The 21,653-nt window shown below is 43.6% G+C and overlaps 1 long non-coding RNA gene across 3 annotated transcripts in view; it reads right to left on the bottom strand.

Moving 5' to 3' along the window:
* Positions 1-21,653, bottom strand: part of LOC147917436 (uncharacterized) — a 68,754-nt gene that overhangs the window by 23,332 nt on the left and 23,769 nt on the right. Inside the window, exon 4 of one of the 3 annotated variants that reach the window (XR_015551701.1) lies at positions 15,875-16,950. The exons of the other annotated variants lie outside the window; for them this stretch is intronic. This is a non-coding gene — a long non-coding RNA (uncharacterized LOC147917436). Of the gene's footprint in view, positions 1-15,874; positions 16,951-21,653 lie in introns of those variants that run through there. 3 annotated transcript variants of the gene reach the window in all.

Genomic DNA, 21,653 nt, shown 5'->3' with positions numbered 1-21,653 from the left:
AATGAATATCAGATGAAGTTTTTAAGTGTAAAAAGCTTACTGAATCTAGAAAGAAAATAATTGGACCATAATTCTGGGTCTACAAAGCAAAATGGGAATTGTTGGACCCCCCATGGGATGACATCCTTTTCTTGGTTTACATTGATCTGAAAACAAAACCAACATTTATTTCCTCACCCATTAAAGGAGTGTGGTTTATAAGTAGTAGGGTAAAAAGCACAGAGGTAGTCTTGGGCCTCTACTAGATGACACAAACAGCAAACTGAGAGAGGAAACCAAGACATAAGAAGACGTAGGAGCCAGAACCCAAGGGATCCAACTCAAGAGAGAGGTGGAGGGAAATTCCAGGATGATGCTGAGGAAAACACGTAGCAGCCCTGGAGAGCCACCAGTCCTGACAGGGGAAGGGGGACAGGAGCGTCTAGGAGGCCTCTCTCTCTCTAGGGAAAAAATAATGATAATGTGTGCACATAGATCAAGATGTGACATACAGCTCTGTCAGAGAGCTCTGTATAGAAAACTAAGCAACTGCGCAAAAAGAGAGTAGAGCTGCCTCTGCCTCCTCAGCTCTCGGACTTCAAGGCTCTCCTCTTCCCCCAGGGCATCCTGCCTCACCCAGCTGTCCTCCAAGGGCAAGGTCCTGGGAAGTAGGGGCCGCTGAATGCATGCAGGAACAAGACATCCAGGAGCTACCGTGGGGTCCTTGATAGAGTAACGAGACTCTATCAAGAGAATCATCTCAAGGACCCTCTCTTTGCACAGAAAAGATTATAGAGAGCTTACTTTGGTTTTTCATCCTCAATCTGTTAAAGTTACAAATTTAAAAATCTAGGTCTTCCTTAAGCTTTTAAGTTTAATTTAGAGATATTATTATATCATCTAAAAACCTCTTATAGCTTTCATAAATTAAACTTTAAATTGTGACAAATCTTAAGTCTCTCCAATATTGCAATACTGATAGTAATGTTAGAATGTCTTCTAATTTAAAATCACAAAACTAAATCAATTTCTTAATTACATATTTTAAATTGGTATCCAAAGGATGATCGTCACTCTAACAGGCCAACTTCCCTTGTATATTGCAAATACTTAAAATACCAAATGTGTACAAATTAACAAAAATATTATGAGTTTGATGATTCTCTTAAACATTTCTACATTTATTTATAAATCTTTGTGGCATTAAAATTGCTTACTCAAAGTTCATAGTTTACATTACAGTTCACTCTTAGTGGTGTACATTCTATGGGTTTGGACATATGTATGATGACGTTGTAATGTAAACTATGGACTTTGGGTGATTATGATGTGTCAGTGGAGGTTCACCAGTTATAACAAATGTGCCCCTCTGAGGGGGGATGTTGATAATGGGGGAGGCTATTTATGTGTGGGGATGGGAGTAAATGGGAAATCTCTGTACATAGACCTCAGTTTTATTGCTCTAAAACTGAACATGAAACTGCTTTAAAAAATAGTCTTAATTTTTAAAAAACTGCTTACCCTCTAAGGAAACAATGCCACCTTAAATAGTCCTAGGTTATCCACCCAGGCAATTTGGGGGGTGCTGTCTCAGCTAGATTAGGTGTGTTAACAACCAGAGAGGCCCCTGGTGGTGACACCACAGACCCTTGCCTCCATTCCACTGTTGTGTTGAGGATGTTTCTGAGTTGCCTTGCCTCACAGCCTACCTCCCAAAGATTTCGGTAACTCCTTATCTGATTCTGTTCTCTCCCAGTTCATCATTTGGTTAGTTTCAACCAATCTATTTTCTGCTCCATTTTATTCTTAATTTTTTTCTTATTTATCCTTTTAGCACCACAGCTCTTACAGATATTTCAGTGCCTCCCCATGGAATTCCTCACAGTGTTGTCCAACTCTATTTTCCCAGTTCAACTTCATGCCACTGATGGGTGGAAGACAGAGTAGGTAAGGCATATCTGAATTTCTGGATGGCTTTCACCACAGCACCCTCCTCTCTATAAGGATCAGGGAACAAGCAGAGAATGTACCTTTGCCCCTGAACTCTTAATCCATAGTGGGGTCATCCCGGGCACTTCTCATCTGCCTGACCTCAGGATTCTCCCTGTAGAGTCCTGAAGCCCTAGGCATCCAGGCATCCCCGGATCAGTTCACAGAACCAAAGGGGGTTGGCAATTGATTTTGCTTCTCTCTCTCTCTCTCTCTCTCTCTCTCTCTCTCTCTCTCACACACACACACACACACACACACACTCCTCTATATAACTGATCCTCTGTGGCCCTGAATATAAGCTCATAAGCATTCCCATCAACTATCATGAGGCCAGACACTTCCAAATTGAAATCCCTAAGCAGGTTACGCTAACTCTGTCATATCCTTCAGCTATTGACAGTGGAGCTGTCTAACCTATTTCCTTTTTGGTTTTCTTTTACAGCACTCTTACTTAGATACCAAATAGGTTTTTGTACCAAAGCAGACAAGTTGAATGACTAGTTTAGAACAGACTGGGGAACTGGGGGGGTAATTTAACAAAATAGATGTGGCAAGTCTCCCTCCTCCGACCAAGAGGGAGCAGTGGTACAGTGAGTTGCGGTGAGTGAAAGAGCACTGGATACGGAGTTCGGGGCCTTGGTCTCCAATCCAGTTTCTGCTACAAATAGTGCATGTTGGACCCAACCCCTGTGAGCTTTAGTTCCTTCATCTGTGACATCACTGACATGGACATAGGAGCAACTGACAATAGTGTTCCCAAGATTAAATTTGAAAGCATATAAAACACTTGACATCTTTTCTTCAGTTGGCTGCCAAGATCTGACACTCTCCTGGTTTTCCTCCTGCCTCACTGGCTGGTCCACCTCAGTCTCTTTGCTGGTTCCTCCTCCTCTCCCCAACCTCTAAAGATTGGGTTCATTCCTTGGACTTCCGCTTTCCAACCCTACTTACCTGATGAATTTATCCAGTCTCATAGCTTTAATATCATCTGCAGGCCAATGACTCCCACATTCCTATCTCCAGCCCAGAACTCTCCTCTGAACTCCAGACTCATATTTCCACCCACCTACTCATCATCTCGGCTTGGGTGACAAATAGGCATCTCAAACTGTATATTCCATCCCTAGTATTTGCAGTCTTTCCTTGTTCAGTCAGTGGCAATTCCATCCTTCCAGTTGATTGGATCCAAAATTGTGGAGTCATCCCTGACTCATCTCTTTTACATCTCCCATCCGTTCCATCAGCAAATCCTTTGAGTTCTATCTTCAAAAGATATCCTGAATCAGACTATTGATCACCACCTCCACTGCCACCACCCTGACTCAAGCCAACATCATATCTCATCTGGAGTCTTGCTACAGTTTCCTAAGTGGTCTCTTTAGTTTTAGCCTTGCCCCCTTCCACCCTCCTCAGCAGACACAGTGATACTGTTAAAATATAAATTAGATCATGTCATTCCTCCACAAAACCTTCTAATTTCTACCCATCATATTCAGAGAAGTTACTGTTATACATCACTTACTACAAAATGAAGATCATAACAGTGCTTTATGTCATAGGGTTGTTGTGAAGATTCAGTCAATATATGTAAAGCACCTAGAACTAATACTGATTGAGTGTTTGCTACGTATCAAGCACTGCCCTCCGTACTTAATATATCTTAACTCATCATGTCTTAACTCGTTAATTCTCAGAAGAATTCTAAGGTATGTAGTATTATTATACCCATTTTGTAGTTGAGGAAACTGCATTACAGAGAGGGTAAGTAACTCCCCCAAGGTCACACAGCTAGTGAGTGGCAGAACTAGGCTTCCACTCCAGGCAGCTGGCCTCCAAAGCCTGTGTTTTTCACTACCCTGCCTGGTCAGCAAGCCTTCTTCTATGATATACTCTTTAGGTGCTGAATAGTATCCCATCATATGGAGGGACCATTAATTTGCTTAACCAGTTCCTCACTAAGTCCTCTGATCATCCCGGAGGTTCTCACTTAAGCTAATAAATTAATTTATTCAACAAATATTATTGAATGACAATATACTAGGCAGTGGGGCCACAGCAGTGAACAACCAAAAAATGGACACAGAACTCTGTCCTCATGGAGCTTACATTCTTCTAGAAGTACTTTCTATAATGGAAGTGTTTCTAGAGACCTCACTTGCTTGTTGACTACTTGATCTGCAATCTTGAGGCAACCAGGCCCAGCTTCATTCATTTGGCATCTCTCTTGGGCAAGGCACTTGGCTGACTTCTGTGGGAGGAACAACAATGATTCAGATGTGGACCTTGCTCTCGGGAGGTTGTACATTAACGTGTGCCTGGGTATCTCTAGGAAGCAGTTCTTGTCGAACTTGTTTCTGGGTCTGTCCAGTGCCTTTTTCATTTACATACCTCTCATTAAACATCTCAGCTCCCTAAGGGGGAAGAACATTCTTGTGGTTTTCTTCTTCTCTTCCCACAAAGCCTAGAAGAGTGCATTGAATATGGTGGCTTCACAGTTTTATGTTCTTTATTGAGCACCAAGTTCCAGAAAGGGTCCTCAAAAAACTCTTTGGCCACAAATTTTATTCCCCATCTTTCTGCCTTTCTGAAGGCCACAGGAATTTAGTCCATCAGCAGACAGAAGAAGAAAAGAACTAGGCTGTGAGCTACCTTTTATAAAGTTGAATATTTTCATCATCCTCTCCATGGCTAGTTTTAATGGGTCAATCACTAGGATGGAGGAGCCCTGAAGACCTAACTGGAAGCTCACTTCAAAATACGAAAGATTAATTGTGTCACACACATACATGCACACACAGCCTGGTTAACATCCTTCAACAATTTCCCATCATTGATGAAGAAAAAAGAGCCAAATCCTCAGCAAGGCCTGCAACGTATAAGGCCCTGAGTGGCCTGGCTGTGCCTACCTCTCCAGCCTGGCCTCACAGTGGACCATGAGTTCCCTTGCTTTCTGCACTCCAACCATAGGGCCTGCTTGTGATTCTCCAAACAAACCTGCTTCATTCTGCCACAGGGCTTTTGCACATCCAGTTCCCTCTTCCGAGAAAGCATTTCTTCTCCAATCTTCAGATTCAACTCAATCATTCCTTCCTTGGGAAAGCTTTCACTGGTCCCTGGGCCCTAGGCTCTAGGCAGCACCAGATCTGCTCAAAGAGTCATTACCTCTCCTTTAGAGGTACTGTTTATCTGTTCAAGCATCCCAGTTGTAATTTTACTCGTATATATGAAAATACGTCATTAGTGTCTCTCCTCCACTAAACTCTATGCTTCATGAGGGCAAGGACCATTTCTGTTCTGCTCACCCTTGTACATCCCGAGCTGAGCACAGTGCTAGAAACTAAAAAATGTGCTCATTCATTCAACACATATTTAATGAGCACCTGTTGTGTGCCTGCCCTGTTCTGTGTGCTGGGACTACACGAGTGAACAAGCCACAGTCCCTGCCTTCCTGGAGCTTACATTCTGGTTTTGGAGAAGAGACAATAAACAGACAAGCAAGGTGATTTCAGGGAATGATAAGTGCTATCAGGATGAGGGGGTAGGATGTGACCACTGGGGATGGGTTAGATGCTGTTTCAGATTATAGTCAGGGAAGGCGTTCTCAGGAGGTGACGTGTGAGCAGAGTCCTGAGTACTCTGACAGGGGCTGGATTTTCAGTGCAAAAATTGAGACAGTTCCAGGCAAACCGGGACAGTTGATCACCCCAGCACAGAATGCTGCTGGGTGCCGGCCCACCTGCCTTCAGCCACTTACTTAGGAAAATGGTGCTCCCACACCTTCTAAATCTCTTTTCCAGAAGCATTCACTTTTTGAGAAATTAATACAGCTTAGAACTTAATAAACACTTTGTAATGATGAGGATGCTTCCCAGGAATCCTTACCTACTCCGTTTAGGAATGATCCTGGCTTTGGGGTTGATCCTGGCTTTGGGATTCCCAGTCACACCAGGCCCCCCACCTCCTGCAACCCTCTGGCTCTTGGAGGCCCATATGTGGATTTCCATGTGGGTGGAATCCTCCCACCAGGAAAAGCTCATTTCCTCCCTCCCTCTGGTTTACACTCCCAGCCTGGAAACCTCCCCCACAATACCCTCTGGCAGACTCCTTCTGCACTCCCTTTTGGCTGGCTGTGCTTCCAGCGAGTTCCACCCAATAATAACCTACCTGTAATAAACTACCGTGGCGGATCCCTGCCCAGTGGCATTCCCACTCGTTTGGGCACACATTCAAGCTGACCCAGCCTAAACAATCGGCGACTGCCCCCTTGGCACAGGTACTAATTCTCCCCCACTCTAATTGCTCTAAACTGCCTCTTTAATTGATTTCAAAACAGTTCACTGACTAACTTTATTTTTTGATCCATCTGCAGTCAAATTCCTAAGCTATTGTTACAAGCTTCTCTTTTTCCTTATCTTCATTCCCACCCTCCTTTCCCCCTCACCTTCTCCCCTTGCCTCCCCACCTCCTCCTACTGATCTGAGTATCCCAGGGCTCAGAGCCAAACCTCCAGGGTTCTAGTCCCAACTCTCCTCTCACCAACTGTATGGGCAGTGTCAACATCGACCTCATGGGATGTTGGGAGGATTAAAAGAGTTAATGTATGCTAAGCCCCTAGAACAGTGGTACACAGCAGGCCTTCACATGGATTCACTGGACAGATGAGATGTTAGCTCTCATTACCATCCCTGAGACCTGAGGGCCCTTTGTGCCCTGCTCAGAGAGTAAGTGGCTGCCTCCTACGGTTTTATTTGAAGAGACAAAATATCCTTTTGCTCAAATGCCTCCCTCCCAACTTTAAAATCCCTACTAGCGAGGGGAAACATTATAACAACTACCCATTCTTCTTCCAGGAGGGTTTATCAGATTAAATGGAAGAGAATACTAGGGACTATAGCTGGATTGGGAGAAGAGAGCACGAGGATTCTTGAGAGGAGAAGGTCAAAAGGGGGCTTTCTAAGGAGGAGAGGCCTCCTGAGGGCACTGGGCTCTCGAGTGGGCAAGGGAAGCTGGAGCGGAGGGCAGGGAGGAGGGGGAAGGGTGTGGAGAAGAGAGATACAAAGACAAAATTCACCTAGATTGATGGAACCAAGTTCTTTTTGAGATCAACACACCTTCCCTCCCTAGCCCTGGGCTGCTTACTGCAGGCATCCTGGCCAAGAGAAAAGAGCCTAGATTTCCAAGCCGGCATCAACTCAGAGCAAATTCCACTCTTCTACCGTTTACTAATTGACAAAGATGACTGACCTCTCTAAATCACGGATTCCTCCTCTGGAAAAGCAGAACAAAACCAAAAACCTCTCAAAGAGGAGTTGTGAGGACTAAAGAAGCTAACGCACGGGATACACCAGCTTAAGGCCTAGCTCCCAGTAGGTGCTTCCTCCCATCCATGAGCCCAACGCATGCCCAGGTACACGCAGCCAGCTTTCTCAACACACACTAAATCCACAGCTTCTTGCTCATTGTCACGGCTAGTTTTTACATGTAATTTATTACATCCAATTCAATTCAACAAAGATTTTACGGAACGCCAAACATTAAATTGAGTGCTAGGGACACAACAGGATCAGGTCCTATTTGCTCCCTCCCCACCAAAACTTGTACCTATGGGGGAGCCTGGTGATCAGATATGCAGTCACCATGGTAACAAGCATTCCAATAAGGTAAATACAGGTGCTGGCAAACACATATAGCTCTCATATTATGTAATAAATGCATATATGAGATCTACATCATTTACACTGTGTCAGGACTCAGCCATCAAGTACATCCGCAATGGAAATCTGCATAGACATCATGGTGGGGCTGATTGTTATGTTGGAAGTAGACCGTGGCCATTTTTTTCTTTTTTTTTTTTTTTTTTGTTGCTGAGGAAGATTATCCCCGGGGCTAACATCTGTGCCAACCTTCCTCCACTTTATATGTGGGTTGCCACCACAGCATGGCTGACGAGTGATATAGGTCTGTGCCCAGGATCCCAACCCGCAAACCCAGACTGCCAAAGCAGAGTGCACTGAACTTAACCACTACACCATCGGGCCAGCCCCTTGGAAGTAGATCCAAAGTTGGCGCAGAACTGAAAACTACACAAGCAATCACCTTTAAAAAAAAAACCCTAAATTACCCATAAAATACAGTACACATGGTTTTGATGTACAACCATGTATAGTTTTGTGTATGTAAATGTGTAATAATCTACAATAATAAAGAATATGCAAAATACAACTTTATAAATTTTTATTATATAGAAGAGACCAAAAGTTGACTTAGAAAAAGATCGCAAAATCAATGTTCTGTGCATAAAAACTTTCAGTAGAAATGCATGCTTATTTCTGATAAATAAAGTCGTAAAGGTCCAGTATGCAGCTGCAATGCAAAGCACATTCCCACTCTTCAACCACCCTGGGCTTTCCTCAGAAGGTGAAATATATGCAATAGATTCAGGAAATCATCCTTTGGTTCTGGTAGGATCCGGTTGATCTTACAGAGTAATAGAAAGAAAACTAGCCCCCAAAACTGTATTGGCCTTGTATCCTGGGACAAGTGATAGAATCATAAAATCAAGGTTTTAAGTGAACTAAAAGATCACTAGTGCAGCCTCTCATTAGATGTTTCAGTCCCTCCCAAGGGATCAACAACCTCGACTTAGATCATTCCAGTGGCTAGACACCACCCATTCCACCTAAGAACATCTCCAGCGATACGTAATTTAAACACACAATCACTTCAGAAATTTAATACATCACAATAATGTGTTGCACCAGGAGCTTCCTGGTGTTGCTTCACTTTAAAAATATTATGAAGAATTTACTCTGCAATATCTTTAGTGTATAAAAGGGTCATGCAAATTGATAAGAAAATCACCAAGATCTCAATAGATAAATAAGTAAAAATATAAATAATCACAACATTTGATTAAAACTTTCAGTCTAGGGGCCGGCTCTGTGGCCTAGTGGTTCATTTTGGCACACTCTGCTTCGGCAGCCCGGGTTTGCAGGTTTGGATCCTGGGCACAGACATACACCATTCATCAGCCATGCTGTGGTGGCGACCCACATACAAAATAGAGGAAGATTGGCATGGATGTTAGCTCAGGGCTAATCTTCCTCAAGCAAAAAAAGAGGAAGATTGGCAACGAATGTTAGCTCAGGGCAAATCTTCCTCAGGAAAAAGAAAAAAATAGTTCAGTCTAACTCATTTAATAGGCAAAAAAAGATCTCACATTTTAATCGCTTACATAACAGAGGTTTTGAAAATGATAATACACAATATTAGCAAAGCAGCAATGAAACATACTTAGAAAGTGCTGGCAGAACTGTAGATTGCTACAAATTTTATGTATATCAATTTGGCAATACTCATTTGTCAAAGAATAAAGACCAAGATCATCAGAGGTGTTTCATTTTGTTTTGTTTTAAATCACAGCTGAGTCTACTAATTTACCGGGCAAGGCAACACACACCAGAGGAGAAATTTGCAGAGTAGTTCCCTGAAGGGGGAAAAGTCGGGGCAGGGGGTTGTTTTGGTTTTTTAAGTGTGCTAGGAAGGAGAAGTGCCTGGTGTATATTCTAATTAAACACTGAAAATCAGCATTCTGGATAGGCAGTTGGTTTAAACAAGTCCTACTACTCATTGGGCAGAAGGGTCTTCAGTTAGGTCCTGTTGGGGGAGGTCCCTTAAAGTTCATGGTCCTTTATTATCATCAGCTGGTTAGAACCAGCTGGGATGAAACAGTCTTTAGTTTTGACATTTCCTAGGCAAGTTCTGCTGTAAGTGAAAACTTTTTTTTATTCATTCATTCATCAAAGATGCAAGTTAAGAAGCAGCTCCGTGCTGGACACTGGTGATGCAGCAGTCAAGAAGGCAAGGATAGTCCCTTTACTCAGGGAAACTGCCACTTAGCAACGTGATCTCGTCATGAAAACATTTATATCATTTGACCTAAAAATTCCACTACAGGAAACCCATGCTAAGGAGATAATAAATAAAGTGGTCAAATATTTATACACAAAGACAGTCACTGAAGTATTGCTTAGCCAAAAATGGAAACAACCTAAACTTCCAACAATCGGGAAACTGTTAAAAAAATATAATACATTCATAAAATTGACTATAAAAGGTTTAAGGACATGGGAAAATGTTATAATATGAAGCAAGATAAATAATATAAAATAACATAGATTATGATGTCAATTAAAATGAATTTCAAAAATACCTAGAAATATACCTGAAATGCTAACATTATTGGTAAATGAATGTTGGATTATGAAGGGTTTTTTTCTCATTATACTTTAGCTTGTTCTTACGAGAGCATGTATTAATTTTATAATCTAGAAAGTTTGGCAAACCCCCGTCCCCTCCAAAAAAAAAAAAAAAAAATCAGAACAAAAAACAGCCCCCAAACAGGCAAAACTGAAAAGCCCTCTACAAGTGGCTTAGTTCTGTGTTTGCTGTCAAGATCCCGTAACCTAGGACTCTGTGTCTAAAGGCAGAATTTCCGTGAGAATTAATATCTCATTTTTATTCCTACTGACTCTATAGAAACTGCACTCTCCGTGGTTTATCCAAGATGAGCAAACAAGAGTGACATGCCGAGACGGACAGTGTCTCTCCCTCTCTGCCCCTTGTATTGTATGACCAAGAAGCAGCCCACCTCTCATTTCTGTGGGCCACAGGAGTTACGGAAACTCCCTCGTGTACATTCTCATCGTGAGCCTCACAGCAACCCAGAGAAGTGGCCGAGTGAGGATCATCTAACGCACTGCCCCGTGTCACGGGTCACGACCAGAGCCTCAGGACTCAGATGCAGGCCCAGGAGCTCCAGGCCCGGCCCTTGTCCGTGGAGCCATCCAAGGACCCATTCAGCGGAGCTGAGGAGGACTGGTCCTACTGTAAGCTCCGCCGTGTCCATTTTTAAATCTACGAAAAGCTAACAGCTGAGGGAAGATTTCACACCTATTAATACAAACCCGCCCTCCCCCCTGCTCTGTTGTTCTCTTTAACTAGTCTATCCAGTGAACACTAGAGAATGGGAGATGTCGCGAAAACAGGCTATGCCAGCACTAAAATTTATTATCCAAGAGCTAAGCACTTCTCTCTATAAAAGTTATGGTAAATCGTTCTCTTGTGAACAGATAAAATACTTAAATATATGCTTTGATTTCCTCATCTCAAATGGATTGAAGGGCGCCTGCCCTTCCCATGCTTTCCATGTCACAGGGTTGTTTAGGGATCAACTGAGATAAAAACGGTGGGAGCGAGCACGTGGACACGCGGTGGCTCTTCACTTAGGTAAGATGCTATAAAACGCAAACCCAGAGGCCGGGCCTCGGGCCTCCGCGGCCTCCCCAGGAGCAAGGAGAGGCCACCCGAAGCGCCCATGGGCAACGTGCCCCGGGCTGCCCCTGCCGAGCAGAAACTCCCGGGTGCTATTGCTGCGGAGCAAAGATCACGGCCCCGCTACGGCCATAAAGCCGTAAAGGTGACGAGAGCGTCCCGCGAGCGGCGAGGCCGGGGCTGAAGTCCTCCCGGGGCGCGGCGGCCGGCCCGACGCCAGGAGCAGGGCGCCTGCGCACGCAGCCGCCGGCGGATAAACAAATAGCCGCGCGGGTGGGCGGCGGCCGGCTTGGCGCTGCGCCCGGCGGGCCCGGCTCGGCGCTCACGTAGCGAGAGCGTGAGTCAGCGCGCTCGGCCGCGGCCCCGCCGCCCCGCAGCCCCGCAGCCCCGCCGGGGGAGGGGGCCCTCGAGCCGCCCGCCGCCCCGCTGGCCCGGCCAGACCGTGGGAGCGCGCGCCGGGGGTCCGCGCTCGCAGGGCCCCGAAGGAACCCCCTGGAGAGCCTCGTCCCCCATCGCGCTGACGGGCCGGAGGGCGGGGACGGGCAGGACGGACCCGATCGCGGTCCTTCCGCAGCGGGAACTCGACCTTCTTGTCCCCGTGTCCTTTCCTCTGAGCCACACACTCGCTGACTCGGTCGTCCCCCGCCCTCCCCAGCGGTCGGGAGGAGGATGGAGACGGGGCTCTGGGCCCCGCTGCCGCGGGCCGTGCCCAGGGCAGACTTGGGGGGCTAAGGCCAAAACATCGGGGAGGGCGGGGGAAGTCCCCTATCAACTTCATCTCCCGTGCTGCGGGGAGTTATTCGAGTCGGCCTGCATGTCCTCAACTCTGCACCTGTTTAGTTACAACAACCAACTTTATAAGAGGAAGTTGCCTACGTGCTTGGCGGCTGAAGGACGGAATTAGAAGTACTGTTGATTAAACGTGTGAACGTAGCCTCCTGTCCAGCTCGAGACCTGCAGGGTTGCACGACTGGGCCGCCCCAGGGCAGAAAAAATGTCAAGTCCTCCTTTGCCTTTTGGTCAAATATTCTTTCCCAAATTAGAGCACATTATAAAGCTCTCCTCTTCGTGCACCTGTGATGTCCCTGTGTCACTTTTTCAAAGCCTGTGCGAGGGTAGGCGTGTTATGTGCAGGACACAGGAGGAGGATGCTTCTGAAGGGAAAGAGATACGTGGGCAAGTGGGAGAGGGAAAGTTAATTAGGAAAGGAGCACTGAACAATAAGTAAAGGATTAACAGAACATTATTGAGCCCCTAATGGAGTTCAGGCAAGACTGGACACTGGAGATACAAAATAAGTGGCTCCCTGTGGTCTCAGCTGTCAGAAGTTCACAGCTGAGGCGGGACATGAACTAAGGAGAGAGTTCAGCATAAGCGAGACTTAGCACACTGGTTCAGCACCCAGACTCAGGAGCCCGGCTGGGCAAGTTCCCGTGTCAGCTGTAGCCTACAGACTACGTGACCTTAGCCCAGTGATTGCCTGCCCCCACCCCCGCTTCATTTTCCTCCTTTGAAAATGAGAATGGTTGAAAACAGTACTTTTTAGGATTTTTCAGAGAACTAAATACATTAATACAAACAAAGCACTTGAACAATCCCCGGCATTCCTGGGCACTCAATAAATATTGTTAAAAGAATGAATGAAGGAGGTTGATGGGGCCAAGTACAGCAAGGCAGGCCGTGCACTAAACGACTCGAGGAGGCACGTACACGTAGATGTGAATGGAGCTTTCTGGAGCTGTGCAGAGTGAGGGTTCTGCGTACAAGTATGTCTATTTTAGAATTGTTCATAATAGCAAAAAATTGAAAATTAAAATGCATTTATTTATAAATAAAATGGTACATTTATACAATAAAGCACTATTAGAGCTATTAAAAGGAATAAACTACATCTATGTGTATCAACATGGATAAATCTCAAAAATATATAGAATGAAAAACAGCAAGTTGCAAAATGATACAAGCAGAATGATGCCATTTGTATAAAGAAAACATGCACACAAAAAAACCATATATTTTATAAATGTACGTATTTTTTTAAATGCTAGAAGAATACACACCAAACTTAAAGGTATTTCTGGATGGAGGAGGAGGAATTAGAATTTGAAATGGTGTCATTAGGAATTTAGCTTATTCTGTATTGTACTAATTTTGTTTCAAAGAACAATGTACTTATACATCCTGTAGTTTTATGTTTTTTTAAGGTATAGATGTATAAAATAAAATCAGAAGCAAATATGTCAAAACTGGCTAATTCTGGGTTGCAGGATTATGGGTGATCAATACATTTTCATTTGTACTTTTCTACATATTCAAATTAAAAATAATTACAACCTTGTAGCGTAAGTGCTGTGATAAAATTATGAAAGAGGTGGGCCTGGAGAGGTGTCTTGGACGAAGCTAGGCTTGCATGCCCAGAATCTTTGGTCGCAGCAGAGGACAGGACTGGCTTCCTGAGACCCCTCTGCTCTAACTGCACCGTGGGCCGGGAGTGGGGGCCTCTGGTGTCCCAGGGCTGGCCGCTGGGCTGGGCTGGGCTGGGCTGGGCTGGGGCTTCCCTGAGTGTGGTGTTGCTGGTGCCTACACTTTGCCTGTTCCTCTTTCAATCTTTAGCTTCCCTAAAATATGGCATTCTGGTGCCTGCTGGGGAAATGCTGGGTGACAATAGAACCCCTCTCCTGGATGACAAATGTGTCACCTATAATACTGAACATTTCAGTGAGCTGTTGACTGTCACACAGCAAGTGAATGGTAGAGCAGGAGGTGGAAACCACATCCACGCCCATCTGTGAATGCTGACTCTTCTTCTCAGCCTCTGCTGAGGACACGTTTAGGGTGTTGCCCTTTTGGGGAGCAGTCAAGTGGGGGTCAAGACTCCCGGCTTTGCAGTCACTCAGACCTAGGCACAAGTTGCCAACAACTACGATTTGGGACAAGTTACTCAATTTCTCTAATCATCTGTTTCTTCTTTTGAAGTGGGGATAACAATAGTGCTGGGAGGACAAACTGGGATGGTAACATGGTGGCACTCAGGGAGCCCTCAGTCGGTGGTGGCTAGGAAGAGGTCTTTTCATAACAGCGCCTGTTTACAGAGAGGGATTCTTCCTTATTCTATCGCTAGTTACCCTAGTAAAGGGTTAAAGAGCTGAGCAGAGAAGAATGAAAGCCCTGGCCTCAGTCACGTGGACTGAACTTGATATTGACATTCTACAAGGGTTGTAGGCCTAGGAACAGTTGTTTGAAGAGCTTCCATACCCCCCTTAAATCCACTTGTGTTTTTGTTTCTTAACAGCCAAAACTATCCTCTGAAAGTTCCCCTCTCCAAACATTAAAAACATCAGCTGGACACCAGTGCCTTCTGAAGGAAGCAGACTGAGCGAAAACACATGAAAAATTCCTTCTTTCTCCCTTGGTTGCTTTCTCTCCCTGGCACCCGTAAACAGAAGTATCTAAGGGATTTTTAACTCAGCCGTGCTGAAAATCCCAGATTTAGACTTGATTCCCAGCTGCTCCTTTAGAACGGGTTGCACGAGCTGCAGCCAGCCCTGGGGAAGGTTAAACCCGTGCCGCTGGATGGTGGGACGTGCAGGACGTCAGGGGAACATAACCAGGCACAGCTAAGCATGTGCTGTGACTAATAAAAGATGACTTAGGGTGTGGCTGTCATGAGAGAAATCACCTCCCCATAGCGCCCCGGTACCTAAGAAAGTTCGGGAAAATGTCTGACTCTCAGGCAGTGTTTACTCAGCCAGGGTGAATGTGGCTTCAGTTATCATGTTCATGCTTTTCCAAGCTGCCCTCTTGTTTGTTCAGGAAAGGGGTGCTGCCTCAGGGAGTTTTTTCGGGTAAGCCCCGTATCGGGGAAGCCAGCAACCCAGCCCACAGCAAGACAGAAAAGCCCCCGCCCTCAGCCCTGACTTGAGCAGAGATGCGAAGACATTTTCCGCAGACATTCCCAGCCCAACACGCCTCCCTCTCTTTTCCCCAGGGTTTGGCTGGGTCTGTAGGGAGGCGCCTGGCACAGGGCACCATCACTGGCATGAGTAACCTTTCCTCTATGTTCCAGAACAGCACTGGCCCCTTCACCAAATGCAGGTCGTTTTATTTTTCAAAGTACTGATGGTGGGGATTGCATTTTTTTGTGTTTTGTTTGTTTTTTGCTGGTTTAGAAGTAACACATGTAGGTTGCATATAGGAACTTTAGATGAAATAGAAACATAGGAAGAAGGAAATATCAACCACCCCTGTACTGGGTTTAATAGTGTCCCCCCAGAATTCATGTCCACCTAGAACCCGTGAATGGAAATATGGTCATTGCCGATTTAATCAAGATGAAGTTGTACCAGACTAGGGTGGGACCTAAATCTAATATGACTGGTGTCCTTATAAGAATAGGGAAGTTTGGACACAGACACACAAGGAGAATACCGGGTGATTAATGGAAGGGGCAGAGAGTGAACTGCTGCAGCTACAAGCCAAGGAACACCGAGGATTGTTGGCAACCACCAGGAGCTAGGAAGCAGTAAGGAAAGACCCCTCCCTAGAGCCTACAGAGGGAGCCTGGCCCTGCTGACCCTTAATTTCAGACTTTTAGCCTCCAGAACTGTGGGATAATACATTTCTGTTGTTCTAGCCACCTGGTTTGTGGTACTTTGTTATGGCAGCCCTAGCAAACTAATACATCTCCTAAACCTACCACCCAGAGAAAAACACTGTTCACATTTTAATGTATATTCTTCGATTCTTTCCATGGCCAATTCATCTTATGGAATGGGTGGCCAGCCTTCTTCTGGGAAAATTTCAGCCACAGTTCTCCTAACTGACTTCAGGTACCTACTACTTACCCAAATAATTAAGCAGCTGGCAGAATAGAGGAAGACCCCCTGATTCCTCCTACCATACCCCTAAGCTCAGAGCCCAAGGCCCTAAAAAGACCCTGCTGTCACCTCCAGGTGACTGTAGCAGTCACTCTGGGCAGGACTGTCCTAGTTGGTCTGAGTGACAGATGAAGCCAGCAAGGCCTTCATGCCAATCACCCTCTCTACCCTGTGTTCCAGGGCAGCTAGAGCCCTCACCACGGAACCCTCTTTCCCTAACCCTCCCCCAGCTCCAAAGGGAGAAAACCAACTGCAGACTAAATTTCTTTACCCGGACAGATCACTAGCACCCCAGCTGTGTTTGTTGGACACTCGCCACATGCCCAGTCACCCATGTTAGAAACCCTGACAAAGGTTTTGGCTCCTCCCTCTCCTTTTCCTCTTACACCAACCATCCTCCCCAAATCGAAGTAAATGTCACATTCTGAAAACCCTCCCTGTGTCACACTTCATAAAACCATCCTCCTTCAACAGCTACTCAGGCTGAACACCAGATCCAGGTCGACATCAACCGTGATAAATCATACTGATGGTATGATGTGATGAAAATGGCAGGTTATATCTTCCTCCCCAAAACCATAACCCCAGTCGAATTGTGAGGAAAACATTAGACAGATCCAAGTTGAGAGACAATCTACAAAATACCCAACCAGTGTACCTCAAAACTGTCAAGGTCATCAAAAACAAGGCAAGTCTGAGGAACTGTCAGAGCCAAAAGGAGCCTAAGGAGACATGATGACTAAATGCAGTGTGGCGTCCTAGATGGATCCTAGAACAGAAAAAAGGCTATTATATAAAGACTGCGGAAATCTGAATAAAGTATGGTCTGTAGTTAATAATAACGTGTCAATATTGGTTTATTAATTGTGACAAATGTACCATACCAATATAAGATGTTAATAATAGGGGAATTAGGTGCAGTGGTATATGGGAATCTCTGTGCTACCTTTGCAATTTTTTGTAACTCTAAAACCATGCTAAACAATTAAGTTTATTTTTTAAAAACTGTGTGTCCATAGGGCAAGGAGCTGGTTGTCGATGAAGACGAGGATGGGGGTAATCAGGAAGGTCTTTAGGGTAGCACATCACCTCCTGGCCTGAAAAATCAAAACTGTTAACTCCACCCACTCCTACCTCTCAAGTGCCAGCAAAGGTGTCCAGAATCCAAAGAACTAATGGCTCTTCCAATAAGAGAGGAAGACATTTTCTTTCTTTTCTTGATTATGTTTCAGAGAAGTAAAAATAAACCAACAACATATAAGGTAATCACTACAGTAAAATTTTAATATATTGCCCCGTCACAAAAATGTGGTCCCAAATTTTCCTTACCACTTTATCTACCACTATCTACTCTGCATAAGTCCCATGTTTTAGTCAAATTAGTCTAGAGCAGTGGTTCTCAAACTTTGCTATGCATCATAATCACCTGGCAGGCTCGTTAAACATGGATTGCCAAGGCTCGCCCCAGAGTTTCTGATTCATTAGGTCTGGAGTGGGGCCTGAGAATTTGCATTTCTAACTAGTTCCAAGGTGGTGTTGGTGCTGCTGGTCCAGGAAGTACAGTTTGAGAACCACTAATCTAGAATTATCTTCCTTACCTACACATTTTTTTTCCTTCTTATCTCTGTGCCTTTGTGCATTTAGAGTCTCATCTGGAGCACAATCAACATATTATGTATCAGACATGCCAACAGATTCTTAGGCTACAGCAGTGAACAAAAGAAATAAGGTTCCTCTCTTCACAGAACTTACATTCTAGTAGTCAGGCCATAAACAAACAAACAAACAAGAGAATTACAGATTATGGAAAATGCTGTGAAGGACAAACAGGATGATATAACAAGTAATTCAGAGCAGGAGGTGTGTGAACATTTCTTGGGTGCCTGATCACCATCCTTTCTCTAAAGTCCCCATTCTGACACTACCATGAATTTCTCAGCTATGTTGCTTGGGTGGGATTGACCCTCACCCATAGCTCCAAAGGTGGACCCTGAATGGCTTATGCCAATTAGCACAGCAATCTTCTTGGCTCCAGTGGTGTGGTGGATGCTGTGGTGCCCCCAGTTCAGATGTCCTTTACCAGGCAGCACACATGTCCCTGAGCTACTGTGAGTGTTGACTGTAAGGCTCACAGCTGTCCCTTTTCTCTACAGAATTGCCCTGGCGATCTAGGAATGTACCCATTTCTTCAAGGTTATCCAATTTGTTTGTGTATAATTATTCATAGTAGGCTCTTATGATCCTTTTTATTTCTGTGGCATCAGTTGTAATGTCTCCTCTTTCATTTCTGATTTTAATCTTCTCTCTTTTTTTTTCTTGTTTAGCTAATGGTTTGTCAATTTTGTTTATCATTTAAAAAAAGCCAACTCTTAGTTTTGTTGATCTTTTCTATTGTTTTTCTGGTCTCTATTTCATTTATTTCTGCTCTGATCTTTGTTATTTCTTTCTTTTTTCTAACTTTGAGCTTAGCGTGTTCTTCTTTTTCTAGTTCCTGGAGGTGTAAAGTTAGGTTGTTTATCTAAGGTTTTTCTTTTTTTCTTAATGCAGGCATTTATCACTATAAACTTAGGACTTAGGACTGCTTTTGCTGCATCCCATAAGTTTTGATATATTGTGTTTCCATTTTTGCTTCTTTCAAGATATTTTTTGATTTCCCTTTTGATTTCTTCTTTCATCCATTCATTGTGCAGGAGTGTGTCTAATTTCCACATATTTGTGAATTTTCCAATTTTTCTCCTGTTATTAATTTCTACTTTCATACCATTGTGGTTGGAAAAGATACTTGATACCTCACAGGTATTTCTTGAACAGCACTTACCATGTGCACCTGAATCCCTACCTCAGGCTCTGCTTCTGGAAAAAGACCTAAGACAAATGAGCACAAGACCCAAATCAGGGCTATCGGAGCTATGTGTATTTGACTCAGTACTCAGACTTTGGATGAGCTGTTGACATCCCCTGGGGAGAACAGAAGAATCAAGCCAACGTTAAGGAAGTAGAGTGAAAAATAGAAAATAGATCTTTGTTATTTAGTTTAAGCTGTGGCTATGGCGTAATCTTAGGCCAGATCTATGACTAGTTATTTAGTTATATGAGACAATAAATTCCCTTTTTATAACATAAGTTAATTTAAACTGGAATTTCCATTACTTGCAAGGAAATCACCCTAACTGATATATAGGGATCATCAGAAAAGGTGACTCTAAGGCGACATTTAGACTCAGATTTAAAGCATGAGAAAGAACCAATCATGTAAAGAGGTGGGAAAGGAAAGAAGAGAGAATAACAAGTGCAGAGGCCATGCAGCGGGAAACAGTTTAGCAACTGGAGGAACAGAGAGTAGGCCAGTGTGAACAAGGTGGAAAGAGGTAGGAAACAAGATTGGGGAGGTGAACAGAGACATGATAGATGTGGCTTATGCAAGAAAGTTGAGTAAACTCTAGTCAACAAACGCTTAGCCAAAGAAGAAGCCTTGTCTTAGCCTCAAAAGATTGATGAATAATTCTACATTTAGACAGTTTAGGTGAAAATATTATGTTTCTGGTATATAGGTATCATTTTTCGATTCCCAATTTAAAATTTTTTAATTAAGCAACTACCCATTGCAGATGTCATCAGATCAGAGTGCTTTTACCCTATCCTATCATTTCGATATACCATAATCTATTCAACCTTATTGATTGTTGCCAGTGTTTCATATAATTAACAGTGCTGCAATGAATCACCTTGTACATACACCTTTGCACAATTATTTGAGTAAACCTATCCTTTTATGAACATAGAATTTCTGAATCACAGAGAATCCACATTTCCATTTTGATCAAATGTTGCCAAGTTGTTCCTGAAAATATATACCAATTTATACTCCATTTACAGCAAATATTACTGGGCATTTTATCAATTAAAAAATATATTTTCCTGGGGCCAGCCTGGTGGCGTAGTGGTTAACTTTGCGTGCTCTGCTTCAGCACCCCGGGGTTCGCAGGTCCGCATCCCGGGTGCAGACCTACACACTGCTCATCAAGCCATGCTGTGGCAGCGTCCCATATAAAGTAGAGATAGATTGGCACAGGTGTTAGCTCAGGGCCTCATCTTCCTCACCAAAAATACATACATATATGTATATATTTTTCAATCAAATTAGGCAAAATATGCTTTAATTTGCGTTTATTTAATTATTGAAGAGTATTTTTATTTGCCTATTGGCCATTTATAATTCTTCTACTATGAATTCCCAATTCATGTCTCTTTTTATCCTTCTGTTGAGTTATCTTTCTGTTGACTTGTAAGAGTTCTTTGGATATTATGAATATCAGCCCTTTATTTGTCATATGTGATCCAAATATTTTTCTCATTATCACTGGTCTTTGACTTTGTTTATGGTGTGTTTCAGATTTTTGGGTAGTGAAAATTACCTTTTTAAAAAGGCCTCTAGGTTTTGTTTCATGCTTGGAAAAGCCTATATACTTAAGATTAGAAAGCTTCTCACCTATGTTTTCTCTAACATATTTATGGTTTAATTTTTTACTTTTAAATCCATTTGTGAGGAGTGAGGTAAGGATTCAGCTTAATTTATTTTCCATAAGCCTTGCCAGTTGTCCCAATATAATTTATTGAGTAGTCTGTACTTTTCCTACCAATTTGAAATGAGGTTATTATCAAATATTAATTATTTTTATATGTTTGGTTCTATTTCTATGCTCACTATTCAATTTCATTAATCTATCTATTCCTATATCAGTACCAAACTGTTTTAATTACTGCAACAAAAATATTTGCTTTATACCTGCCTTTCCTTGGCTCTTCTTATTGCCAAGTTTTAATGGTTATTTATTTGTTTTATCCCCCAAGTGAACTTAAGTTCCTTTAGAGCAGGAACTGTTGCTTGAGCATTTTTATAGCTTTGACAACTTGGCTGAGTAAGTATTTATTTTTCTTCGTAGCTTTCCATCCTGCTCCCCCACCTCACAGTGCCTTGCACAAAGTAATCATTCAGCAAACATTTATTAAATTGTAAGTGTTAAAGAAGGAAGACCAAGATGTTCCAAGATAAGAGAGGGACATCAAAAGAGTGAATTCACGAAAGGCTGAAACAGACAGCCCTAATGGTAATCATGAAAGACAACTGGGATGATAAGCAGCCCCAACGAGAAGGTCACAACAGCAGCAGTACTGTTGGTGTCCCCGAATCAGCCCTGGTGCTTGATCAAGTGCTCTGGTCAACAGATCTCAATGACTGAAGGAATGACTGCCTTTGTCATCCAAATCTGTAATGGCAGCATGGAGAACTGACTACCCGTTGCCTCTTGCATTTCCTGAAGAATGGCTGTCACTATAAAGTCTGTGACTTGGCACACACATGCCTAAACATCCTGAGGAGCTCTCTCCCTTTCAAAGTTGCCACCAGCGTGTTGATGAATTGTCTGTGTTAGGAAGCTGTATATTTATTCCAATGATTCTGCCACAGACCAA

The sequence above is a fragment of the Ceratotherium simum genome, chromosome 3 (assembly GCF_057802395.1).
Source record: "Ceratotherium simum simum isolate JZ-2026a chromosome 3, ASM5780239v1, whole genome shotgun sequence".
Taxonomy (NCBI): Eukaryota; Metazoa; Chordata; class Mammalia; order Perissodactyla; family Rhinocerotidae; genus Ceratotherium; species Ceratotherium simum.
This window is presented reverse-complemented; position numbering and strand designations above follow the sequence as displayed.